This window comes from Nomascus leucogenys, chromosome 5 (assembly GCF_006542625.1).
Source record: "Nomascus leucogenys isolate Asia chromosome 5, Asia_NLE_v1, whole genome shotgun sequence".
In the NCBI taxonomy this organism is placed as follows: Eukaryota; Metazoa; Chordata; class Mammalia; order Primates; family Hylobatidae; genus Nomascus; species Nomascus leucogenys.
The window spans coordinates 99019326-99037616 of NC_044385.1; positions in this window are offsets into that span (position 1 = coordinate 99019326).

The window sequence follows — 18291 nt, forward strand, 5'->3', positions numbered from 1 at the left end:
TCACCAAGCCTGGCTAATTTCTTAAATATTTTGTAGAGACTAGGTCTCACTATGTTTCCCAGACTATTTTTGAACTTCTGAGCTCACGTGATTCTCCTGCCTTGGCCCTCCAAAGTGCTGTGATTACAGGCGTGCCTACAATACATATATATTTTATGATTAAAAAAATTTTTTTTTGTAGAGATCTTTTGTAGGGGTCTTGCTATGTTGCCCAGGCTGGTCTCAAACTCCTGGTCTCAAGTGATCCTCCTACCTTGGCCTCCCAAAGTGCTGGGATTACAGGTGTAAGCCACCATGCCTGGCCCAGAATATACTCTCTTTACTAGTGCTGTGATACCTGGTAAGCTCAAAGCAAACTCTGTTAATTGAGGACATCCCAAGTCTCATTTTTAAATATTTTGCTTACAGTTATTGTCTTTTGCCCTCCATTCAAATTAGCTTTCTTTTCAAATAATTTTATGGCAAAACTCTCTCATATATCCATCTCAGTTTATAATTCTCTTGATTGTTGTACAAATTTTATGCCATAAAATCATAGGCTTTTTCAATTTCTTTTTACCTTGTATAAAATATAAATTTATTCAATAAAAAAGAAGCTCTGTGAAAATATGCTCCAGAAAAGTAAGGCAGTCTAGAACACAATTACAAAATTTCACAATCAGATCTTGTACAAAAAAGGGGGTAATCACTGAATGTATTCATTTTCTCCTTGCTTTTGTAGGTATCAATTTCAATGCCTTCATATTTATAAGCTTTGTTTCAATTTTGAAATTTGTGAAAAGCCTAAAAATTTGAAGATTTTTTGGTTCTTCACTGATTGACTGTTTTGTTTAAAGACTTTCTGCTGATTCCAAACAAAATACAACCAAAATTTAAAGGGTTCATTTACAGTAAGCACAACACCATTGTAGAACACTTTGATTTACAAAGTAATATTTCAAGAAGATACTTCTAAACTCCAGTTTATGTCAGGCAGTAAAGAAATAACTTACTTCTATGGTGAAATATTTTTGATATTTAATTATTTAGTAGTCCAGTTACTTTCTGTAAATATAGAAATGTTTCCATTATGATCAGTATACTATTACACACTGTTGTATGCAATTTTGCTGCTCAAAAGAGTGACAGTAGTCTCTTTCTGTCTCTCTCTCTCTCTCTCTCTCTTTTTTTTTTTGACGGAGTCTGGCTCTGTCAGGCTCTGTTGCCCAGGCTGGAGTGTGGTGGCGTGATCTCAGCTCACTGCAGCCTCTGCTTCCCGGGTTCAAGTGATTCTCTTGCCTCGGTCTCCTGAGTAGTGGGGATTACAGGCATGCACCACCATGCCCGGCTAATTTTTGTATTTTTAGTAGAGACAGGGTTTCACCATGTTGGCCAGGCTGGTCTTGAACTCCTGACTCAAGTGATCCACTTGCCTCAGCCTCCCAAAGTGTTGGGATTACAGGCATGAGCCACCACGCCCAGCCATAGAACACACTTTTTAATCATGACACTATGCTCCACCAAAATTTGTTTCTGTATTATAATCACGAAAACAAATTATTTGATTTTTAATATTGAACTTTAACCGAATTTGCAATAATACAATGATGTCAAGTATTTCCTTTACAGAATGACCCTCTAACAATGTTACTATATTCCATAGAATGAACTAAATAACTAAACCATTAATGGAATTAACTTATTTGATTTTTTTTTTTTTTTTGAGACAGAGTTTCCTTCTGTCACCCAGGCTAGAGTACATTGGCATGATCTCAGCTTACTGCAACCTCCACCTCCCAGGTTCAAGTGATTTTTGTGCCTCAGCTTCCTGAGTAGCTGGGGTTTCAGGCATGCACCACCATGCCCAGCTAATGTTATTTTGTATTTTTAGTAGGGAAGTGGTTTCGCCATGTTGGTCAGGCTAGTCTAGAAATACCAGCTTCAAGCAATCCACCTGCCTTGGTCTCCCAAAGTGCTGGGATTATAGGCGTGAGCCACCACGCTCAGCCCTAACTTATTTGACTTTTTAATTTTGAGTATCTAATAGTACTGATATAAAACAAGCATCATTTTAATGTTTGCAAAACTCTTTTGCTAATGAAATCAACACATTATTAGCTATCACTTCACTTTTCACAAATGTAAAAGAAAACTTGGTATGAAAATGGGCAAAATGTATTTATAAGAACATTTGATCAAAATGAAAAGTCGTGCCGCATAGAATGATATGCAAATGCATCTTCTGTAGCTACAGAGGTAAAATTGTTTTTGGGCATAGTTTTTTAAAACTCATTATTTAACTCTTGCAATGGATGCTGATTTTTTTTACTTATGTATCCTCTGTTTTGGGCCCCCATGACAGACGTTAATGACAACAAACCTTTGGTGAAATTTACATTCTGTGTTAATTTCAACAAACATTCTTCACTAAGTGTTTTCTGAGAAATGAAAATTCAGAACTTAATTTTTCATTGAACATGGCATTTTCATTATTTAGTTCATTGTTACCAAAAGAGTTTATTGAAAATTAGAAAGAGTGGTATCAAACAATAAAATAAATAAATAGATGTATGCTATTTAGATGCTTTAAGGTAGGACTACTCCGTTTCCATTCCTTTATGTATTTCAACTATATCTAGTCTATGATTTCTCACATTCCTCTATGACACTGACATTTGGAGACCTGGCAACTTTGTGATTCTCTTAGTTCATGGCGTAGGCCACAGATGAACTGGCTGGTGCAGCAAAGCCTAGCAGGGCAGCAGCTGCACTTGGAAGGAGAAGGAGTTAGTTGTCCTCAGCTACTCATGTGTGAGCGTCTTTGTTCTACCAGCCAGCAAATGGTATATGGTTCCTGAAGGCAAGGTTGTACTTCCATTCCTTGACAAAAGAGTCAAGGAAAAAGAGATGAGTTGTCGCTGCTTTCAGATTTTACGAAATGTTAAAATGAGAATTCTGTTCGCTGAGCATCTGGCTCACACACTATAAACTGGGCCTATGACATTTTGTACTTTTGCTTAAAGTACAAAATGAGACGTTGATCACAGCCATTCCAACTTATTTCAATGTATCTATTACTACAGTAATATTACCTCATTCTAAAGAGTGAAAAAAACCTTGGACAAATGCTAAACCAGACACTATACCAGGATAACAGGTAGAAAACAGGAGTGTTCTGAGGAAACTGGTACCTCTGGTCACCTTAGTTATGAAAAGAAGCAGAGCTATGGAGCTGTAACTCAAGGAAGATATAGGGTCAAGGGAATGCATTTATTTGCTTGTTTCTAAGATGAAAGAGCTAGGAAATACCCTGAATGTTACAGGATTTGGGATAAAATCCATTTAATGGAGACTAGAACCTTCAAGAAGAACTTTTCTGGCAGATGCCATCCTTGAAATAGTTTTGAAGAATAGAATAGTAGCTACCTGAGGAAAGTCTGAGGATGGATCATTGCAGTGGAGGGACCAGCTAATAAAGACATGTTAAATGCAGTGAAACCCTAAGAATAGAAGCTCACTTCTTGGGAGAACGTATGTAGAGGAGCAGGGAAATTGATCAGTGAAAGACTCCTGAGAAATGTAAAGGTAGAGAAGAAAAAAAAAGAATCAGCTAGGCAAATTGAGAGAGGCCGAAGTCAGAAAAGCATGGCATCGCTGAAGCCAAAGAGGAATTTTGAATGGGAGAGAATGGCCCACAGAGTTAAGTGCAGTAGAAGGGCAGGAATGTGTGGCATTACCTGCAAGGAGTAGGAGACGGCCTAAGATGAGAACACATGCTAACGGAAGTGCAGACCGTGAAGCTTGGCTGCAAAAGATAAGGAGAAAATAAGGCATCATCCATCAGCAGAGGGCACACGATCCTGGGACAGTGCCATTGCTGTTGCTTCAGGATAAGAGGCTTCAGTCTGCTTTTATACTGAGAGAAAGGATTAAGTAGAAACAGACAGGTTCAAGAAACAAGAGAGGAGATATTGTTAGAGAAAAGCTTCAAAGGAGACCAAAAGGGATGACAAGGGCCAGTGAGGAGAGCTGTTTTTGAGCTTGATGATAAAATCACAATTTGCAATTATAAGTTTATTTAAATGTTTACTTATTTATTGTTTTTGTCACCAATTACGGAGTAAGCTCAGGAGAACTGGTTCTATTTCTGTTTTATTTTAATCCTTGTGTATCTAGTGCCTAGTGTACTTGTTAAGTGCTCAGTTGATTTTTGCAAATGAATCCGGTGAATTAAAAAAATCCTTCATTTTCTGAGGCTAAAGGAGACTTCAAAATACTGGATCAGACATTCCAACAAAAATTATAATAAATATAAGCATACCATATAAATAGTAAATCATACTACAATCTTTAGTGATTATTTTTGTTCACAGAATGGTATTACACTGACTGCAATTCAACCTTAGGAGGCTGAAATTATGCCCTCAAAATATATATACACATTATTCTTCCTAATTATCTCAATAACTGCATGCTAAAGGAGTGGTACGGTTTTTACTGAAGAGAAAAATCAGCAGTTTGCCTGAGACAGTCTCAAACCCAGTAGGTGGTAAGGTAGGATTTGAACCCCATTTGGTTGGCTTTCAAAGTCTAGATTTACATCTTCCCACAGATGCTCTGTAGATTTATAGTTTTCAGTTATTTCTGGACATTTTGATGTTTCTTTGTACTGTAAAGTATTTTTCAGATGACTGACAATTGGCTGAAATGCACACTAGAATGTAAACTCCATAAGGGCAGGGATTTGTGTGTGTGTCAGTTTTATGCTCTGCAATGTGCAGTCATTTGTAGGTATCCAAGGGGAATTGGTTCTAAGACACTGTTGGATACCAAAATCTGTGAATGCTCAAGTCCCTGATATAAAATGGCATCATATTTGTATATGCACATCCTCCTACATGCTTTAAATCACCTCTAGATTACTTATAACACCAAATACGATGTAAATGCTACATAAATAGTGGTTATATTGTATTGTTTAGGGAATAATGACAAGAAAAAAAGTCTAAGTATGTTCAGTGTATGTTCAGTACAGACACAACCATCCAATTAAAATAAGTATTTTTGGTCTGTGGTTGGTTGAATCCACAAATGCAGAACCCACAGATACAGAGGGCTGGCTGTACTCTTAGCATCTGGAGTGATATCTGTGCCATGGTAACTGCTTAACAAATATTTGTTGAGTTGGAGTAAGAATGAATAAAATACTCCTGAAGGAGCTCCCTTTTTTCTAGGTTAAGTTTTGAGTCTGCTAAAATATATGCTTCCAGGGGAGGTACTAGTTTCCACTCTTGCTGTTCATTGAATAAATAATGTCAGGGTAGGGAGGAGAAAAAAAATTGAGGAGAGGGCCTAAGGACACTGAGGTGTGAATGAGCATGGTTTGGTGGATATAGTGGTTAATTTTATGTATCAACTTGCCCGGGCTATGTGGTGCCCAGATATCTGATGAAACTATTTCTCTGAGGGTGTTTCTGGAAGAGATTGGCATTTGAATTTGTGGATTGAATAAGGCTGATGGCCCTTCCCAAGGTAGATGGGCATCATCCAATTCATTAAAGGCCTGAAGAGAACAAAAGGCAGAGGAAGGTTTTCTCCCTCTGTCTCACTGCTTGAACAGGGACATTGATTTTTCCTGCCATCAGTGTTCCTGGTTTTCAGGCCTTCAGACTCAGACTGGAATTGACACTATCAGCTCTCTGGCTCTCAGGCCTTCAAACCATACCACTGGCTTTCCTCTTCCTTCCTTAATTGGGGAAGATTGTGGGACTTCTCAGCTTCCTTAATTGTATGAGTCAATACCTTGTAATAAATCTCTATCTATCTATCTATCTATCTATCTATCTATCTATATCTATCTATCTATCATCTAGCTATCTACCTACCTACCTACCTCTCTATCTCAGTTCTGTATCTGTTTCTCTATTTATGTATCTATCTACTTACTTACCTACCTACTTATCTCAGTCCTGTTTTTCTGAAGATCCCTGACTAATACAGTGGAGTTCATCTACTCTGAAGTTTGGCCAAGCCCCAGCATACACTGCCAGTCTTGTTGTAGCTTGTCATTAACCATGCCAGTGAGATTTTAACTATGGGTGTTTGAAAATGGTTGGCTAATACTAATCTCTTATCCAATATGTAAGAACATGGTTACTTAATAAACTTCAAGTTGTAATTCTCACTGTAATAGTTATGATGTTTATTTATAAATAAAACAAATTAATATTTCAAATAAGTGATAGCAACCAATATATATAAACCTGCCATGTATTTATATCAGCATAAGACAGTTGAATATTTACAATGATTCTTTTGATCATTTGATAAATATTTATTTAACATCTTCTATGGGCCAAGCACTACCTTTAATGAGAAGTACACTACTATGCTATTGCTTGTAGACAGAGAATGTTTGATCTAAAAATGACTTTCAAACACAGTAACTAGGAACTAATTACTGGTGCAGATTATTTGAAGCTAATTTGAATTTAGTTTAAATGCAGTATATCTGTGCTATCCTTGTTCCCCACCTAACAAATGACTCTATTAGTGTGGGAATTCACTCAGACTCTCACAGTTGGTATAAAGATTTTATTATTATTATTATTATTATTTATTTATTTATTTATTTATTTATTTATTTTTTTAGATGGAGTTTCACTCTTGTCACCCAGGCTGGAGTGCAATGGCGTGATCTCGGCTGACTGCAACCTCCGCCTCCTGGGTTCAAGTGATTCTCCTGCCTCAGCCTCCTGAGTCGCTGGGATTACAGGGTCCGCCACCATGCCAAGCTAATTTTTTTGTATTTTTAGTAGAGACAGGGTTTCACCATGTTGGACAGGCTGGTCTCAAACTCCTGACCTCAGGCGAGCCACCCACCTTGGCCTCCCAAAGTGCTGAGATTACAGGCATGAGCCACCGGGCCTGGCCAAAACCATCCTTAAGTTGATACACAAAAATCTTTGCTCTGTATTATTCTGTGAGTTACTCATTGCTGAGCAACTCCCACATGCACATGTAAATAAACCTTGTCTTTTCTCCTGTTAATCTATTTCCAGTTAATTTGCAGGCCCCCAAACATTGGACCCAAGTGGTAGAGGAAAAGGTTTTCCTCCCAACATTAGTATATTTTTGCCTAGTGATTCACAGTAACTGTAGGTTTTCAAAAATATAGTATGGTAATTCCAAGTTATCCTTAACATTTACAACTTTCACTGGTGGTTATAGATGATAAAACATCCCAGGAACATAGTGTTTAACACTACCAGGCTTGAATATTGACTGATCCACTTACTAGCTGTGTAACCTTGAGCAAACAAATCAATCTTTCTGTGCCTCAGTTTTCGCATCCATAAAATGAACATAAAGATAGTACTTACTTCATGAAGTGGCTAAGAGGACCAAATAAATGTAAAGCACTTAGAATAGGGGTAGATGTATAGCAAGGGCTCAGTTAAATATTATTGTAAGATCTCCATACGGGCAGGGAAGGGGGTCTTGACCACGTCCCATTCTGGAACTCTCTAAACACCAGTTATCCCCTGGCTTCAAATTACATTAAGTTGCTTCCAGGTCTAAGGAAACATTTCTGAATTGATGTTACTGTTGTGACAAAGAATGTTCTTTTTTTCAGGACACTTATGTATACCTCTCTATGATGTTTTTTATTTTTCAAAGTAGTTTATGGTTTCTGAATATTTTGGGATCACTATGGAAACTTGTAAGGTTTTGAACCTTCATAACCAACCTAAATGCCAGTACACTTTGAGAGGTTTATTAGTAATGCAAGTGTGAAGCTACCAGTACTGTAAATAATTACAATAATGAAAGCAATTACACACATTAAACGGCTCTTGCAGGCCATTCAGTTTTCCAGAGCTTGGCTTTGACAAGCTAGAAAGGCGGAAGAAAAGAAAGATAGAATAATTGTTTCTAAGTGTACAGAATTTTGCTAATCTTGCTTATCTGAAGTCATAGTCAATACTCACACAGTTTTCATAGTGATAATAATGGCTGTCATTTATTGGTTACTTAAATGGTTGCCAATCTTTTTACAGACATTATCTCGTCTGACCTTTAATACATTCAATAAGATAGATGTTATTAGTTCTGATGAACAAATGAGGAAACTGAGAATTTTAAGGCTAAATTTGTGTATCCAGTAAGTGGTGGTGGTTCTGTTAGAAGTCACCTAGGAGTATCTAACTCTAAAGCAAGACTTCTTAACCACCACACTGAACAGACCCATGGTGATAGTGTTCTTTCAGCATTTAGATAGCTTCTGTAGTACATCTACAGACAGACTACACTTAGAGCCATATTTTAATGCAATAAAAAGGTTAAAAATGGGCATGAGTGTATGTCTATATATGGAATATCAATATACACTAATAATACAAAGAGCTTCACAAAAACTCCTTTATTTTGGCAAATGCAAGGTATATTAATTTCTCCTCCTTGTTCTCATTCTCCTCCTTCTTCCTATTCCAATTACCACAACTACAATTCTCCTCTTCCTCCTTCTCCTTTTATATTTTATTTTTATTTTTGACATATATTCTTGCTCTGTCACCCAGGCTGGAGTGCAGTGGCACAATCACAGCTCACTGCAGTCTTAGCCTCCTGGGCTCAAGCTGTTCTCCCATCTCAGCCTCCCAAGTGGCTGAGACTACAGGTGTGCACCACCATATTTGGCTAATTTTTTTTTAAGAGATAGGGTCTTGCTATGTTGCCCAGGCTCATCTCAAACTTCTGGGCTCAAGCGATCCTCCTGCCTTGGTCTCCCAAAATGTTGGGATTACAGGTGTAAGCCACCATGCCTAGCTCCTTCTTCTTCTTCTTCTTCTTCTTTTTAACCACTCCACAAAAAGATTAGAGGGACATGAAGAGAGAATATCACTCTGGTTTCAGAGGTTGACCAGATGATATGGAAAGAAATAACTTGCGAAAGCAGAAACGCTTTCAACTGCCCTGACGTTCACATGCTTTGCCTTGCCAGCATTCGTAGTTACCTGCATCTTTCTTCTAAAAAATCTCATAGGCTTGTCATAAAGCTGTGACTCAAATATACCCAGATATATTGAAGGGAGAGTGATTAATTTAGGCCTTGCTTATTTGGTGCTTACTTGCTTCTTTTTCCTGTGATGAGCATGAGTTTTCTGAGTCAGTGACCATGTCCCTCTGTAGTAGGTGGGTGACCTGGCACTTCTCTTTGCTGAATCAGAGGATGCTGCATGCTCACGTTTCCTGTGGGCTGAGTGAATACATGAAGCTCTGTCATGCATACTTCTTATTCATGCAACACATCAGGTAACAAGCAGCAGCAAACGTTAATTCCCAGGGAATGCCAGCAGGGCGATTCACGCAGAGGAAATAGTTTGTGATAAAGATTCATCTACTGCTAAAGCCTCTTATTCCCCTTCCAAGCTTGTTTCATGTTTAAATATTGCTTATGTGGAAAAATGCCAGTGATATTTTGAGTTTTTTTTTTTTAAGTAGAGGTGATTCTAATAGGATCAGCAGAAATGGTGATTCTAATATGATCAGCAGAAATTGTGAAAGACTAATTTGGGTTCTGCTTGTTACAAAAACATCTGTGTGATTTCTTTTTCTGATAAGCACATTTGATTGTGGGTATTCCAGAAAATTCTGATTTTTACATTTTAATGCTCTTGGTAGATATTTATTTAGTGCTTATTGCAGGCAAAACTTTGTACTAGACGCCGGGGAGGAAGATTATTGGAAGAAAAGAGGAAAGAGATGCAAAGATGACTCAAACAGAGACTCAGACCTCAGAAAGGAGGCATCTCATACACACGTTATCAGAAGGGGAAGGTGTTTAGTCTCCGATATGGGCTAAATGTGGTAGGAACTGCTCTACCGTTTCCCAACAGGAATCCTATGGTTAGAACTGTGCCTGCTAGTACATCTGGTGTTAGCAACATCCTTTTAGATCTTTTGATTCCAAATGCCCATGCAAACCTTACATTTCACTCATCAGCCCATACTTGGTTAACATTACCTAAGTTAACTGGAACTAATAGAACATCTTATGAAGAAGAGGAGGAAATTATTGCCAAGCAACTTGAAGTTTTTTTTTTGTTCTTTAATACTACTGCTACGCTAGTGTGCTTTCCATTCTGAACAGTCTCTCCTTAGCTCTCTTCCCTGTTCACCCATAACCCAAGGATAAATCTACTAAGTAGCTCAATAAAAATATTCCTTAATTGGAGAACATATAATGAAAGAGTGATGTTAAAGTCCTTTCATCACAAAGAAGAAGGGAGGAGGAAATAACTTGTCTAGGAGAATGTTAAGTACATTTTCATAGACTCAGAATCGAGACGAAGCTTAAAGGTTGAGTTGAATATTCCCCCAGTGGAATTCCCTCTTTCAAGTCCCTGCCAGTTGCTCTATTTGTTCCAAAAGCTGCAAGGGCTTCAAGTGACTTCTGGCTGACTACTTTTGGGATTCCCAGCCCATCAAGGCTTAGTAGTTTTTTTTTTTTTTTTGGTTTAGTTTTTTTTGTTGTTTGTTTGTTTGTTTTGTTTTGTTTTGTTTTCAGTTGCAAGTGACAGAATGTTGATTCAGTGTAGCTTAAACAAAAATAGGAATCTATTGCTTTATGTAAGTGGGTAGACATAGCTGAACCCAGGAATTTAGATTATCATTAAGCATCTTGTCTTTATTTTTCTCTGAGTGGGTTCAATCTTAGGCATCCTCTTCTCATGTTGTGGTAATGTTAGCTACCAGGAGATATAGGTTTGTATCATCTCTTCAAATGGGATTGTAGTGAAAAGTCTAAGCCTCTTTCTTAAAAGAACTTGGGGAAAAAAATCCCAGGGAAAGCTCTGATTGACTCAGCTTGGGGCACATGTTCACTCCTTTACCAGGAGGATGGGTAACTCTGGCTGGCCTGATGGGTTTGGTCAGTGCCACTTGAACTGCATGAACTTATAACGGGGCAGAGCAGCTTTCCAAGGGTTTTTTTTTGGTATCTAAACATGTATACATTTACTGTGTATTTCTTATTTATTAATTTATTTTTTTGAGACCGTGTCTCATTCTGTTGCTCAAGCTGGAGTGCAATGATGTGATCTCAGCTCACTGCAGCCTCTGTGTCCTGGGTTCAAGCAATTCTCCTGCCTCAGCCTCCCAAGTAGTGGGGACTACAGGTGCCTGCCACCATGCCTGGCTAATTTTTTTGTATTTTTAGTAGAGACAGGGTTTCATCATGTTGACTAGGCTGCTCTCAAACTCCTGGAGTCAAGTGATCCGCCTGCCTTGGCCTCCCAAAGTGCTGGGATTTATAGGCATGAGCCACTGTGCCTGGCTGTTTACCATCTATTTCTAACTATCATCCCCAAAATGGAACTCTTCATCTCTCCTTCTTAAATCAGTTTTATTCCCTTCTCAGGGAATGGTTATGCCATCTATCTACCTGACTTACCAAACCAGCACACTTGAAAACGTGCTGGATTCTCATTTTCTTAACTTCCATAATCAATCACCAAATTTTTTCAATTTGATTTTAATATTTCTCAAATCCATCTACTTCCAACCAATCTGGTTGTACAATCTTCTTTTTATTTTTAATTAAAAAAATAGAGACCGGGTCTTGCTATGTTGCCCAAAGCTCATCTCAAACTCCTGGGCTCAAGTGATCTTCCTGCCTCAGACCCCCCAAAGTGCTGGGATTACAGGTGTGTGCCACCATGCCCAGCCTGGCTGTACAATCTTTATTCAGGTTCATCATCATCTCTGGATTTGGTAAGCCTCCTAACTGGTCTCCCTGACTTTGGTCTAAAGGGGTGCTCTGCAAACCAAACACCTTCCTTACTGGCAATCAGATTGATCTTTTCAAAGTAAAATTCTGACTGTTTACAATCCATTTTAAATTACTTCAATAGCTATTTATTACCCTCAAGATCAAGTGCAAAACTGTTTGCATATCTAAAAAGGTCCTTCATGATTTTACCACTGTATGTACCTAGTGACATAGAGTAAAAATTTATTTTAGTTGTCAGTTTTGCTTGGTGATAATTTAAAACTTTATTTTTATAATAATGGATTTATATGAAGTAGAGTGAAAAATCTGAATAATTTTAAAATAAAATAATTAGAGTAGATATGTGGCACCTACGGAAATGTAGCACTCTTCTCTTTCTGGGCACATGGATAGATTACACTTCTTGGCCCCTAAACTTGCATGCCTATTTCTGGCTAATGATTTGTGAGCAGATTATTTAATTGCTGGTGTGACGCTTTCCAGAGCTCACTTCTTTTTGCCAAAGTGACTTGCAATATTTCAGATAGTGCATTCTCCATCAGTTTGGACATTAGAGTGTGGGTGACATAAAGCATATTCCCCAGTCATCTTGTAATGAACATGAAGTGGGAGTGAGCAGAGTTTTTCTGTTTTGTGCAAATATTGGGGATGTTTCTTATTGCAGCATAACCTACCCTATCCTGACTATGGAAAGGAGATCTATCCCCTCCAATTCCATGGAGATAATCTCCTCCAATTCAATGGAGGTAATTCCCTCTATTCTGTTGTTAGGAGTTGAAGTGCAGTTTGGGAAGCACTGCTTTATAGCATCTAGCTTTGTGCAATATGTATATTAGTTGCTCAAGTACTGTTTCTGAAAGAAAATTCATTCTATGTTGAATGATTTAAATGTGGTTGTTTTTGAAGCTAGGAAGATTTTTTTGTCTTTTCTGTAAAATGATCATAGAGAATTAATTATTAAAGTGTTCTATAACCCATTTCATCTCTATTTTTTCCTTCACAAAACTAAAAAACTATTTTTTGGAAACATATCATAATGCTAACATATTCTAATACTATTTAGAAGTAATATACCACATCCTTTTTCCAAATTTATATTATAAATACCTGAGGAATTTTTATCACATTTAAATGTGTTTCCTTTCCTATGATAGAAATGGGATGTTGCCAACTCTATGAGAAGCACAAAGATGGCTGCCAGCAGATGTGTGTATTACACATATATTACAGTGTCTGTGTTTAAGGTTAATCTTTTCCTGAACAGGTTTAAGAGATCTAAGTGAATGCTTGTAAATTTGAGTCAGTGTTGGAGAGCAGTAAAAAAATAAGCAAGGAATGAGCAGATTTCAACAAGTAGTTTTATTGCTATAAAACTACTCTATGCCCACCCTACCCTAAATGTTATTGCAATAGGCAACTGTGGGACTCATAAAGAACTGAAAACACTTAGATCGTACTACAGCAAACTTTGTGACAGACAATGCTGCAACAGGCTATAAAATTCCCCAGTGCTGGTCAAATTCTCTTTCTATTTTAGTAAAGTTTCTCTGCTTAGGTTTGCATATATTTATCCTGAGAGTTGAAGCTCCTTTACTGATTTTGGTTGCTACTTATTGTTTCATCCATTCGTGGAACACAAGTTCAATTTTTTTCAAGGCAAATCTTTCTGTATCTCAAAGTATGACAAGAATTCTACTCTGGGAAGCATAAATTCTGTTAAGATATTAGTATATTTATTTTCTATATTGTTTAAATAGTCACATTTTTATAAATGCTTCTTGAAAGAGTGGTGCAGTGATAAAGATAAGTTCGTACTGAGAAATGTCATGTTTAACTTTCAAATTTGACCTTTATGTACAACTTCAATTACAGGTATCTTTATTTTTGAATACTAATATTTGATTCATTTTATGACTAGACATTTGATTCAGGAGCAAAACACTCTTTTTTATTTATTTGTAGTATAATTCAGTGGATTCAACTGCTTCTTTCTCCAAAAAGTTTTCTCTACTTCATTATATCCATATACTGATTAATCAGGTCGATTTTTATGCATGTGGTCTCCATTTCTAGTTCTCTCTGTTACCCACCACATATATACACACCTAGTCCAAGTAATGGAAATGGAAATGATTTAAACCTAATTGTATTGGTGGTAAATTATGTATGTATTATTAAGAGATTTTTATACTGGTGTTTCTTGAGGAAGCTTCCAGATTTTCTCAAATGCTTAAAGGCTCTATCTTTTTGTGGTATAGTAAGGCCTCTTTCATAATAAGCATAATCTCTTTCATCAAAATGGCCTCATACAATTCCCTCAAGACCAGCACTGTATGGTTTTCATCTCCTCCATTTCATAGACCCTAATACAGAAATTTCAAACATTTAAATAATTAAAAAAATTAAATCGATCAGAATATTTTACCTCTTTCTCATGAAGCTTGTTTAGGTGACAATAGTTTTAATATTTTAATGAATTAAACTTTAATTTGCTGGTTTTAAAACTGAATTTCTATGATCATAAGTTCCATAAGAGCCATATTTTCACTGGTACTTGTTATCATTATTAAGAAATCAAGATGCTGCTCATAGTGCCTAGAATTTAGTCAAAGTATAGTTCTTCTTTTGCAGCAGAATGTGAGGGGATGGTTCACCCTGGGTGCAGGCAATAAAGGGTTGCAATGTCTGTAGAGAACTTAAACCAACTGAAAGCCAGTCTACTTTTCATTATGGACATGTACCAGCACTTCTAAACAATATCAGTAATAAATGACTCCTCTCCACTGGGGTACACTACTCCAAAGCCTTCCCCTCATCCAGTGTGCTACACTGATGCTTCAGACCATAACTTTTCAAACAAAATTGCTTATTAGTTTGCAGAGGTTATGTCTTTCAAAGCACATTTTTTTAAAAAAGCATTTTACAGATTCTTGAGTGGGCCTGAATTTCAGAATTAAGTCATCTCAACAAAGGGAGCAGTTTTGACTTCATTTAGTGATAATAAAGAACAGCCATGTACTGTGATCCTGGGCTCTGAACACTGAAGTCTTTGTAGGTGGCCTTTCTAGAGGTAACTTAGCCCTCAGAATGTCAAAAGACTTTTCAGTGTCTTCTCTGACACCTTCCCCGACCTCCTCTTCTCTATCCGCTTTACTGTGAATGTAGGCAACTACACTTGTTACTTAAAGATAAGTGAAGCTACTGGCTAAAATTGGGAATCTGTTCACAAAGAACACATGCTTGAGTAATTAAGATATGAATACATCATTATTGTAGTTCCCATAATGTGTTTGCCTAGGACACTGCCACAAGCTATTCACAGTATGTGATTTGACTTCATTGAAAACATTAAGTGAACAATCATAATAACGCTCTTTTTCTCTCACAATCACTCTATCATTTATTATGCCTTTTAATATTCCAAAAACAATGTATAAAAACTTAAAGCAACTGACAACAAGATGAGTGGAATACATTTACTCTGCATCTATTTAGAAAGGCAGTATTTTGGGCCGGGCATAGTGGCTCATGCCTATAATCCCAGCACTTTGGGAGGCTGAGGCAAGCGGATCACCTGAGGTCAGGAGTTCGAGACCAGCCTAGTCAATATGGCAAAACCCCATTTTTACTAAAAATAACAAAAATTAACCGGGCATAGTGGCAGGCACCTATAATCCCAGCTTCTCAGGAGGCTGAGACAGGAGAATTGCTTGAACCTGGGAGGCGGAGGTTGCAGTGAGCCAAGATCATACCATTGCACTCCAGCCTGGGCAAGAAGAGCGAAACTCCGTCTCAAAAAAAAAAAAAAAAAAAAAAAAAAAGGCAGTATTTTATAGTAAAAAGATACTGACTCTACACCTGCCATTTACTAGTTGTATGGTAACTTTCAGCAAACCAATTAACCCCTTAGAGCCCACATTTTCTGATCTGAACAGGGAGAGTGATAGTAGGTAATATAGCCCTGTGTTGGGGCTGTTGTGAAGAGCAAAGGAAATCACAAATATAAAACGACTTTGAGAATTCTAAAGCAGAGTTGGCAAACTCAAAAGTCTACAAGGAACGACAGACAACACAAATGTCTGAATCAGGCTCAGTGTAACAGTAAGAGCAGGGGAGCTTATGTTTGGGCTAGAGAGTGTGGACCATGACCAAAGCCATTCAAATGTGCTTATTTATTTTGTAAAATGTTCCAGTTCAATAAGGCAGTCTGAGTATCACTGGTTGTGACACCAATTCAAAAGGTTATACAGATATAAAAGTTATATTTATGGGATGTATACTATGCCCATTTCCTGAAATAAAAGAAAAAAAATTAGCATCAAATGTGCTTATGCAGCAACAGGATGGATTTAGATTAATATTATGGAAAACCTCACAAATGATTCAAAATTATATTATCCATATTATCCAATATAGTCATAGAGTCCCCACATGTCTGTGTTGGCAAAAAGCCATCTATTTTGCTCCTGAGCCCTCCCCTCCCACACAATCAACAATCTAAAAAGAGTAATTAATACCAATTCTACTCAAACTATTCCAAAAAATAAAGAGGAGAGAATACTTCCAAACTCATTCTATGGTGCAAGCATTACTGTGATACCAAAGCCAAACAAGGACACACACACACAAAAGAAAACTACAGATCGATATCCCTGATGAATATAGACACAAAAATCTTCAACAAGATACTAGCAAACTGAATTTAAAATCATGACCCATTGGAATTAATCCTAGGAATGCACGGATGGTTCAACGTATGCAAATTAATACATTTGTTACATTAAATTAATAGAATTAAGGATGAAAGCCATGGTCATTTCAACAGATATAGAAAAAACATTTGATAAAATTCAACATCTATCGTGATAAAAACCCTCAACAAACTAAATATAGAAGGAATATACCTCAAAACAACAAAAGTCATCATGACAAACCTATAGCTGGCATCATACTGAATGGGGATAAACTGAAAGCCTCTCCTCTAAGATCTGGAGCAATACAAGGATGCCCACTTTCTCCACTTGTATTCAGCATAGTACTAGAAGTCCTCACCAGAGCAATTACGCAAGAGAAAGACATAAAGAACATCCAAATTGGAAAGGAAGAAGGCAAATTGTCCTTGTTTGCAGATGATATGATCTTACATTTAATAAAGCCTAAAGCTTCCACGAAAAAACTTTTAGAACTGATACATGAATTCAGTAAAGTTGGTACTGAAGCAGGACACAAAAGTAGAATACAAATCCAGTAATATTTCTATATGCCAACAGCGAACAATCTGAAAAGAAACCAAGAAAGCAATCCCATTTACAATAGCTACAAAAAATAAATCCTAGGAATAAACTTAATCAAATGAGCGAAACATCTTTACAATGAAAACTATAATGCACTGATGAAAGAATTGACAAGGACACAAAAAATGGAAAGATGTCCCATGTTCATGGATTGGAAGAATTAATATCGTTAAAATGTCCATAGTACCCAAAATAATTTATAGCTTTAGTGCAATCCCTATCAAAATACCAATCACATTCTTCACAGAAATAGAAAAAATGCTGTCCACAAAAAGAGCCCAGATAGCCAAAGCAATCTTGAGCAAAAGGACCAAAGCTGGAGGTATCACATTACCTGGTTTCAAAATACACTACAAAACACAAAACTGTACTAATTAAAACAACACAGTACTGGCATAAAAATAGATACAAAGACCAGTGGAATGGAGTAGAGAACCTAGAAATAAATCAATACAGTTATAGCCAAATCCTTTTTGACAAAAGCTACAAGAACATTTATTGAGGAAAGGAGAGTCTCTTCAATAAATAGTGCTGAGAAAACTGGATATCCACATGCTGAAGAATAAAACTAGACTCCTGTCTCTCACCACATGAAAAAGTTAACTCAAAATGAATTGAAGACTTAAATCTAAGACCTAAGACTATGAAAGTACTACCAAAAAAATTGGGGAAGCACTTTAGGGCATTGGTCTGGGCAAAATTTCTTGAGCAAGGCTACAAAAACACAGACAACCAAAGCAAAAATTGACAAATGGGATCACGTCAAGCTACAAAGCTTCTGCACAACAAAGGAAACAATCAACAAGTGGAGAGTTAGTCCACAAAATGGGAGAAAGTATGTGCAAACTACCCATCTGACAAAGGATTAATATCCAGAATATGTAAGGAACTGAAACAACTCAATAGCAAAAAACAAATAATCTGACTAAAAAATGGGCAAAAGATCTGAATAGACATTTCTTTTTTTTTTTTTTCTTTTTTTTTTGAGACGGAGTCTCGCTCTGTCGCCCAGGCTGGAGTGCAGTGGCGCGATCTCGGCTCACTGCAAGCTTCGCCTTCTGGGTTCACGCCATTCTCCTGCCTCAGCCTCCGGAGTAGCTGGGACTACAGGCACCTGCCACCACGCCCGACTAATTTTTTGTATTTTTTAGTAGAGACGGGGTTTCACCGTGTTAGCCAGGAAGGTCTCGATCTCATGACCTCGTGATTCGCCCACCTTGGCCTCCA